The following is a 9,948-nucleotide window of genomic DNA, read 5'->3' on the forward strand; positions in this document are numbered from 1 at the left end:
GTCGCATACTGATGAAATCAAAATTTGAAAAAAAGAAAATTCTTACAACAAAATGCAAAACTTTAAATTAAGGTTACCGGCACTAGTTGAGTCTACGGTCGTAGTGTGCCTTTCCTTTTTTTTTTTGGGGGGGGGGCTCTTCTTGAAAGGGTTATTATGCAAAATAATTATAGATTTTTGGGCCCCCAATTCGCCTCGGGGGCCCTACTTGAGGCCCCAGCTGAATACTATTTTTAATATTGAGTGCCACTTTTTTTTAAGACCAATTTGTTAAAAATGATTTTTTATTATCTATTTTTATTCCTTTTTAAATTCATTGAAACAATGAATTGCAAATTATTTTCGGAGCAACTAAAATATTAAATTATTGATAATTTATAATTAAAAGAATTAACTGCCTTGCTGCATATTGTAGTTCTATATTTTAAACTATAGGTTTCTCCTCAGTATTAAAAAATATCAGAACACGATTTTCTATGAATGAGCACTTACCTGTTAATGGAAGTGAATACTTCAATATTTAAAATATATATACGTCTATATTAAAGATCTTTCATCAATTTATCTGTTTCATATTTAGCTTCCAACAAATAATTTCACCTGATAACTTTCATTTTGACAATATATTTCATTTGAGTTGATTAGAAGATGAATGATTGATTGAAATTGATTAATAGAAACATGAATTAAATAACAACTTGCACATATGATTTGTCATACAAAAACATTTTATTTCAAACATATGTTCATAGAGAGTTATCATAATCACAATTTATTGGTTGTACTTTTCTTAGAAATCGCATCTTTCAAGAATATAATTTTTTAAGATTCATAAATTTTCATCTGCATCTTCAAATGTTGATTTACCTGAAATTAAAAAGAGGAAGAAAAAAAAACACTTTTATTATGCTTATCAATATTTAAATGTACTGTATATTTTATTTCAAATTATAACGCAGTCTTTAGTTGTATAAGTAGAGATAATTCGTGCACAATAGCACTTAGTCGACATTGAGTCGTCTCGCCACCATTTTATCACAGTAGGATCCAAAATGTATAAACTGTGTTTTGCAAGGGAGGCCTGGCGTTCCACATAGATGCACATGTTCATGTCTACATGTATTTACCTAGGGCTTGGAGCAACTAAATCTTAAGAGCTCCGAAATCTTAAGAGCCAACATTGCAAAAAAAAAAATTCATACAGACACCTAAAATTTTCTATGCAGATCATAAAATATTTGGAGTTTATGTCTGAATCTTCCAACATGTCAAGATCATCACTAAGTGCTGAAAAAGTTGAATATAATTTTTTTTTACTTCGGATTATTTCTTCTAAAAATATGCTTGGCTTCCAAAAAATTTGGCCCGCGCCTTTTTCAATTTTTTGAGCCATGTTTCTACCCTAAAATTTTGGTCAGACAGATGAAGTGCAAAAACCTATTGGCACGCAGCTTACTATATATTTTCACTCTACTCTTTCAGCTTTGCTCTAAAACACATCCTTAGCAACCTCTTGTGGATCGGGGAACCCCTATTTAAATTAACATAGAAATTTTGCAGTGTTGTATGGTCTCACTAGTTAAAAAGTATGATATTATTTGTCGTCAAGTATATTGTTTTAATATTTTCATTCACAAAATTTGCTCATCAGTAAATATAACACGTTTTTCAAAGAATTAATATTGCTTTTCAGTTAGTAAAGCTTCTAAAAGTTTTTTTTTAATGTCCTCCCTCTCATTTATATAGCCAAGACAAGTTTTTCAACAGTACATGTTTTTACTTGCACTGGTCAAATTTTGAGTGGTATAGCTAGCCATTAAGAAATCGTCTATCTTAATTTCCTCAATTCAATTATGTCAAAAACAGTTGTTCTTTCAATAGTATCTGAAAAAATTATTATAAAGATAATTACTCATAGCAAGATATTTCTCGAGAGAAACCAATAAGGTATGGACTAAAAACAATGCCACCTTTCCCCCTTGCTTATTTTGTTTTTGCACATATAAAATGTGTCGCTGAAATTACAATAATTTCAGAGGGAAGTATGTTTCTGTTGAGTTTTATATTGAGAAATATTCAAGTGATTGTACAGTTTACAATTTTTATGAATTTTCTCAACTTAAAATTGAATGTGTATAAAATAGGTTATTTTAATCATGGTGCAACATAAATAAGACACTGAAATACAACATTTCTTAATAAACATGTGAATTTATGTAATACAGCCTCTCCAAAACGCTATTATGATTATGATCTGATACAACGTCAAAATTCTGTGGGTGGGATGGTGGTGTTAAATCGGGTTCGACTGTATTTGTTCCACTAGGGTTGTTGATACAAATGAAATCAGTGAAAATGATGATTGTTAAAATTTATGTCATTAAATCATGCATGGAAATATTTCATTTTACATGAAAATAATAATGGAAACTGTTGCTCAAAGTCAAATACAAAGAATTAAAATTACCTTTGTTTGCTCTGGGAGAATTGTTTCGTAACCTTAAAAACCTTCACAATTACTTCGTAGCTACCTACAGCCAAGTTCCTGGGAAACAAAATTTTTCAGAGTTAGAAAAGTCTCACAAATGTATATACACTAATATATATATAATCTCTCAGCTGTTTACTAACAACATTGTTAAAAAATAAATGCTTGTTAAAAGTTTCACTTCCATAACATCTCAAAATGTTATATTTTAAAGTTCTTAAATATTCGACATGGAAATTTGTTTTCTGTGTTTACCCATACACACAAAATCAAAAACAATTTTTGGCAAAAAATTAAATTTGAACACACACAGCAAGGCCATAACCCAAATACTGAAGTAGTAATACGTTTCAAACACTAATCTGCTTCCTCTAGTTATAATGTATATACCTCAATAAAAACTGTGCCTGAAATTCCAACTTTGTTTTTTAGTTCCATTGTACGAATTTCATTTTTCATATCAACAAAACAATATAATGATTCCTTATTAAATATTCCTCATCTCAGAGCGAGTTACAGAGTGCAATTTTTCAGGAAGTGGCACATGATTTTTTTTCTCAAAATTTAACTTCCACTAAGTATTACAATATTGTTCATTTGAACAGTTCAAAATATCAAATCTATATTTTAATCCTTTAGTGCACGAGTTTTACAAAAATTAATATTTAACATTACTGCCAATTTTTACCATGCTTTATTTCAATTTCACCATTACTCATCACAAAAAAATTATTAAATTTTTTGTCATTTAGGTGATATAATTTATTATCAATGAATTGTAGCTTATTAGTTACTTTGTGCATTGAAAGGAGGTTGATCTAAAACACAAATTTTCAATTTCCTTATTTATAGGCGATTATTATTAATTAAAATTATTCAATTTCCTTATTTATAGGCGATTATTCATAGCATAGTCATCCAAGCACAATTTTTATTGTGCCAACAATATTCAAGTTATTTATTTACACACATGCTCAATTTATTTAGACATAATTTTTCATTGAAAAAAATTAATACGGCAAAAAACATAGAATGTAAAATTTCAATCTGATATTATCGTAATTGTAGATTTATGTTTCATTTGCCATGTAAATATTTTCAATACAATCCAAAGTATACATGGGCTATTTGATATTTTTCAGCATTACCAAGTGGGATCCACTGCCCTATTGATTGCGTGACATTATGTCCATTTATATTTTTAAATAACGCATTTACCGAGCAAAAAAATATTAAGAAAATTTCTAAACACTCTTCTTATATAGTTCGATAGCAATAAAATAATTCTTACCTCAGTAATGAACATGCTAGCACTTCGTCGTGGCTTCGATCGCCGATGTCAACATCTGGTTTTGCAGGATATAATGATGAATCACTTCAACTTTGATGACATCGAAGACATAATCTAAGTTTTATCTGTCATTATTATCGTAAAAAATTGTTTAATTCGAAAAAAAAACAGCATATTTCATCACTAAATATCACAGCGAGAACTCGCGGCCAAAGACGAAATTTCCTCTCTTCCAAGATGGCCGCCGTGAACTACTTTTCTTGCTGCTTTAGGACTGGTGCTAGGCAGTCCTTAGCAGCGGTCCTAAGTAACTACTAAAAAAAAGTCCTTAGCTTAGAGATAGTATCGAAAAGTCGAACTACTGGCCAGCTAAGGACTTTTCGGCGCTCAACTACTTTTTTTCCGCTAAGGACCGCAGAGATAGTTCACCCCCTGGAGCACCAGAAACGCGAATCTGATATAATGTCTTTATAAAAGCCGTCTCGTTATACTTCCTCTTCACAGGATAAATGCAAGTACATACCGATCTATTATCAGTGAGAGCTGTAACGTGGATCAAGTTATTTGGCGTAATTTAGAATATATGACATGAATGTCGCTCTCCACTTGTTAATACAAGATATACAGAAGACTGGATGTTGTGAAGATATTTATTATTTGAGATGTTGATTTTTTTTTAAGGAAGGAAAAAACTCATCTCTGCCTCTACCGGGAGTCGAACCCGGGTCCCTCGATTGCCGGACGAGTGCTCTGACCACTAAGCTACAGAGGAGATAGAGATATATACGCTCTAGTGAAGGAAAATCTCTATCTCCTCTGTAGCTTAGTGGTCAGAGCACTCGTCCGGCAATCGAGGGACCCGGGTTCGACTCCCGGTAGAGGCAGAGATGAGTTTTTTCCTTCCTTAAAAAATTAACATCTCAAATAATAAATATCTTCACAACATCCAGTCTTCTGTATATCTTGTAATTTAGAATAGTTGACAGGCATTTTTGCATTAAACGGTGTGCGGCTTTGTAAGGGAGGAGGGGGACCAGGTTTATACCAGTGTCACCTGGGCCAAAGCGCTATCAGCGTCCCACCAGGGTCGTCTTTGGGCGAGGAGGCTTTACAGCAGTGATTCCCAAAGTGGGCGTTAACGCACCCCCGGGGACGATGGAATGTTCCGGGGGGGGGGGGGGGCGGTAGAAGCTTCGAGTATAACAAAGGATTCTATGGGTTAGATTGTGTTGGGGGGCGATCGGACATCGGAGAAAAAAGGTTGGGAAACTATGCTTTACAGTCAGTAAGGTAGCATTGGTAAACTTGTGCCACCCCGATGCAGTCTTCGACAGTTCTTTGACTCTCAACAGAAAAATGAAGTCAATGTCCCAAATCCAGCGCCTTCTTTAGTTACAGATGGCGTTCGTGGAGAGACATGATTTCACGACGCAATTCACTGCATTTTCACTGCATTTCTCCGGGTCATCTGGCTGAATGAAGCGGGCACAAAACGGGAATATGTCCAGTATAGGTAGGCCATCGCAGGAGTGGCGTTGTGGTAAGATGCGCGTCAAGAAAAGCCGTTTTTCGGAAATTTCGAAGGAAGACACTTAGTGGGGGAGAAAAACCTCCCGTTCCGTCATTATTCTATGGTCTTTGTATTGAAAATTATTGCTTCCCCGTGGACGATACCTGGACTCAGTCACTGTGGGATCCTAGCTTTACACGTCTCCCTATCAGACTCGATGACTGGCGCCATCTCAAATCTCAATCCAAAATCTTATGTGTTGGACAATATTTTGCCTACGTCTCGCTAACGTTAGGGGTTCCCTGCACCGCCCAATACTAGATCGATTTTCGGCGGATGTGTAGGTGATGTCCCGATTCGTCTTTTTTTATCCTCAGGTGGTGAACTAAGTCAGGCCCCGAACAAGGAGGGGAGTCTCCCCACTATTCTAATTATAATTGCCATAAAATAACTCTGAATTCTTCCGAATTGACGATTATGCATAATGTCCGGTAAATCTGATTCATTCTATTATGCATAAAACACCGGAAAATGTGATAAATTCGTATTGGAATGATCCATATATATGAAACTCGGGGGGGGGGGGGAAAGGTGTATTAGGTTAAAATGATGGATTCTTCTGAGCTAGAAAAATTTAACTTTAGATCGAAGAATAATTTTGACGCTGCTATAACTTTTTTCCAATGAATAAGATTTTTTTCACCGGAAAGTTATTGTATTATGTAATTTTTATGTGCTTAATGTTATTTAATTGTGCATATCAGAAGACATTTGCCAAGGTCGTAACTAGGGATTGGGGAGCGGGAGAACTGCCCCGGGCGGCAGTTTTAGGTGGGAACAAAGAACACCATTACAAAATTATCCAATTTTGAAGTTGTGTGTGTGTGTGGGAGCGGCAAAAACCTTAACTACGGCCCTACATTTGCAACTAATTTTCAGTCATTTCTCACCGAAAATGATAAATGAAAGAAAGGTTTATTAAAACAAAAGAACCGCTGCGTGAATGTATTTTCATACGAACGAACACGACCAATAGCATATTTTTTCCATTCAAATTTTGTTTGAATCAGTTTTTATTTAAGATGCTCGCAATTTTGAATTTACCGATTTTTTTAAAAAACGTCTTATTCTAATGGTTAGTGTTTTTTTCCATTACGATAGACATTGGATTAAAAATAAACGAGGAAAAAATCGCGACCGTCTCACAAAATACTTCCATGATTGGGGGTACCTTGTATAGAGTATTTCTAGGAGCTCTATATATCTATGATAATGTTGTTGTTGTGTCAATCACTCCTATTTCTTTCAGTGTTCAACCACGGGGTGTTTTATCTTGATTGACAGCTATACTCTATCGCCAAAGGGAAGGGGCAAGAAAAGATCGGACGAAACGGGACTATTTTGACTTACAGATGAATCGGGAAAGGACGAAACGGTCGGTACCTAGCCGACGCGTAAGAGCAAAAATGAAATAATCGCTGGGCCTAACCCCCATAATCTCTCGTGGGCAGGGGAAAAGCGACATGTGCATATAAATATTGAAGAGGGCCGCAAAACTATTCTCGCGTCGGACCGAGTCCCGCTCGGTCTGGCATCCACTCTGAAGGAACACGAGTTCGAACGCGCTGGGAATATTCGCTGGACACGTACGTATATAGGTGAATTTCTTTCAAAAAAATCAACTCTCCCTGTCAGTCCGACAAACAACAAACATGGGATAAGGTGTTCACTCTTCGTAAACTACTGAACCGTACTTGCAACTCGTACACATTTTTCTGAGATATTTCTAACGAATTGGTGCACGTGAAGGTGTTCCGTGACCCTACCCCCCCCCCCCCATTCATGACGTCAGAATTATGCGTGTTTCGTGTGTTCTTAGAAGTGCTGCCATCTATATTGGAAGTGAAAGTAACAGATACTTGAATTTGCAAAAATTCGGACAAGTGTCGTGATAAAGTTCTCCCTGCATTTTGTAGAGACTTTGTTGAATGGGAGAGAGACCGACTCGCGCTTCGCGAAGTTGGAAAATCAACTTCCGCCAACCACAAAACTACCGCGCGAGACGTAAAATAGACTAATGGAGGCAACGACACGATCACTGGGGTTTGGGTTTCTTAAGATAAAGCTTCGGTCTAAGACGGGGCCAAAACTGTTCGTACTTTTTTATAATAACGGGATCCCCACGTATTCCCAAAGGATCAGCCTGGCCCGTCCAGGGAATTAGTTAGTAGACATCCATGCCCGAACCGGGATTCGACGCCAGACCTGCACAGTCAGAGGCTAGCTCTCTAACCGATTGACTACTTAACCGTGCACGCATCTCATACACATTCGTCTATGGAATTTCTAATAAACCGGTACATGCCTGAATGTTCGTGTACGTGTTGTGAACCCAACGTGAAGGTTGTTCTGCGTAATGCTTGCTATGTGTGTAGTGCGCTGCCATCAATTCTGCTATCAGTGAAATGTAATGATTGAATAATTGTACCGTTTGTAGGTTTGTTGCTCTGTGTAGCGAGAATTTTTAACGTAGAGATCGGCTCGCAATTTACGCCTCGAAGTTGGGAACCACAGAAAATCAACTTCAACTGACCACCACCACTGTGGTGGGGTTCGAACCCGGTCCTTGCGACGCGAATCCGTCACCATGACCACTCGACTACCACAGCGGCCCTAACCACTTGACTGCAAGGCGACTTTAATCATTCTAATTAGGAAAGGAATGATAACAAAAGCTACACAAATATCATTTCTGTTTAATGGAAGGGGGGGGGGACCGCCAACACCGTTTTTTCGAGCACTTTCCTCCCTCTCACACACACTTACACCAGGTTTTGTAAAAAGCACGGAGTTTGCCTTGAGAAAATAAATGACGAAAACGATATATGAAATGAGAAACAGTGATATACAGGGATGAAGAAAGCTATATGTAGAACTACGGTGTGCGTATGTGCTAAGATTATCAACAGTTGCACTGATTCGTCAGGAAGAAGAGGCAGATTTCGCAGGGGCCACTCACCCCGCCATTCACTAGAGCGAAACTCTTCTCTTTGATTCTCGTCTGCCTTTGTTCCCAAACGGGGCCCCCCTCGAAGGTAATAGGTATGTATACCTGTGATTCCCCCGATGGGCACACCGGCTCGTGCGATTAACACACAAAAAAAAGTAATGGAGGGGGGGGGGGGGCCCGTTCGGGATCGGAGAAGCCTTTTTTTTTACGTAATCGGGCGCAATGAGAGCGAGAAGAAATTGAAGGATGTACGCTCAACATGACCGATAAGAGAGAAACAACCCCATTCGATGGACATGATCATCCCCACACAATTATCGCATACGACAATTAATTCTGATTTCTACAGCCGTTTAATAAATTTTATACAGGTAGGTACGTAGAAGAAAAATTAAAACATTTTTTGAAAGAGTGCAGTTCATAAAACGACCACAAGCTCAATTTCACCACATGCACTGGCACTGACACAGCAACAGCCGAAGATGAGAGAATATTAAGAACAGAAATTGATGTATAAAGGCGTTTTCTTTCGAATTTTTTGGTGGTCGTGGGGGCAGGCAAGAGCCCTCCATGCCCCCCCCCTACCAACTCTCTGGCCCCTACAATTCAGACCCATAATTTCATCGAAAAAGTCGGCATCCAAAGATGTATAAATGATTATGTAATTTACATAAACGCTTGGAAACCACTTAAGTGAAAAAAAAAAAAATCTTAAAATTAGTGAGGATTTCATAATTTCGGGAAACATTGAAATAATTTCATAATTGCTGAATGTAATTTCAGAATAAATAAAAATCTTTTATTTTTGGGCGCGCCTCCCCTCAGTTTTTACTTGGAGCCGTGTTAGGCTAATCCGTTAGGATGCCACTGTACATTAATTATACTATTAAATCCTTGTGAATAAGGACTGCATTCTCAATTCCTCAGTGTGACTGAAGCCCCGTTCACATGTGCAAATATTGAGGTAGCATTGGGAGTGATACCACACGTTGACAATTTTTTTTTTCTTTGTAAGGAAAGAAATGGGGAGCAGTCATTGGTGAAAATTCCTTTCCTATTTTCCATGTGAACGTTTTGATAGGCCTATTCGTATCGTAGCGAGGTACGATTGCTGGTCGAATGACGATTAATTAGATAAATGCTAAAAATCGCCATTCTACTCGGTAGATGGAGCCGATGAGGATATTGTACAAATACAGGTTATGAGGGGGAAAAGGGAAGACTTTCAACATGAAGTTACACTTGGGAATCGCTACAATATAGGAACCTAACCTGGGTCCATATGCCCCCCCCCCCTGCAGTGTTGGGATATTAAGGGGGAGAGGGAGCCACAGGTGAAAATCAAATGGAAGGGGCATCACGATAGGTACCCGGGTAAAACCGGTGAGAGAAAATGGCTGATCTCCATGTTTAGACGTTCTGAGTTCCAACTACACTTGTATTAAAAGAAATCGCACATTATCTCTAACAATCAAAGGCAATAGCGTATAATAGTACGATAACTAATTTTCCGTAGCCTGTCAGCATCTATCTCTAGGAGGTACCGAGCCTGTACGAATCAGGCGACGTTTCTCAACGCCAGGGGTAAGCATCATTAAGGTTGGAAATTGCATAAGGACCTGATCCGGGTGCGCATCTACTTTACCGCA

The 9,948-nt window shown here is 37.7% G+C and overlaps 1 long non-coding RNA gene across 1 annotated transcript; it reads right to left on the reverse strand.

The window, feature by feature from the left end:
- Positions 1–692: 692 nt before the first annotated feature.
- LOC149066983 (uncharacterized) lies at positions 693–4,438 on the reverse strand. The gene is made up of 3 exons (XR_016195401.1): positions 3,780–4,438; positions 2,468–2,545; positions 693–867 (listed from the first exon to the last, which is right to left on the reverse strand). It is a non-coding gene; the product is annotated as an uncharacterized LOC149066983 (long non-coding RNA).
- Positions 4,439–9,948: the final 5,510 nt, after the last annotated feature.

Source organism: Pholcus phalangioides, unplaced genomic scaffold (genome assembly GCF_987345545.1).
Source record: "Pholcus phalangioides strain wild (caught in Gottingen) unplaced genomic scaffold, Ppha-v1.0 ptg000031l_1, whole genome shotgun sequence".
NCBI classification, from domain to species: Eukaryota; Metazoa; Arthropoda; class Arachnida; order Araneae; family Pholcidae; genus Pholcus; species Pholcus phalangioides.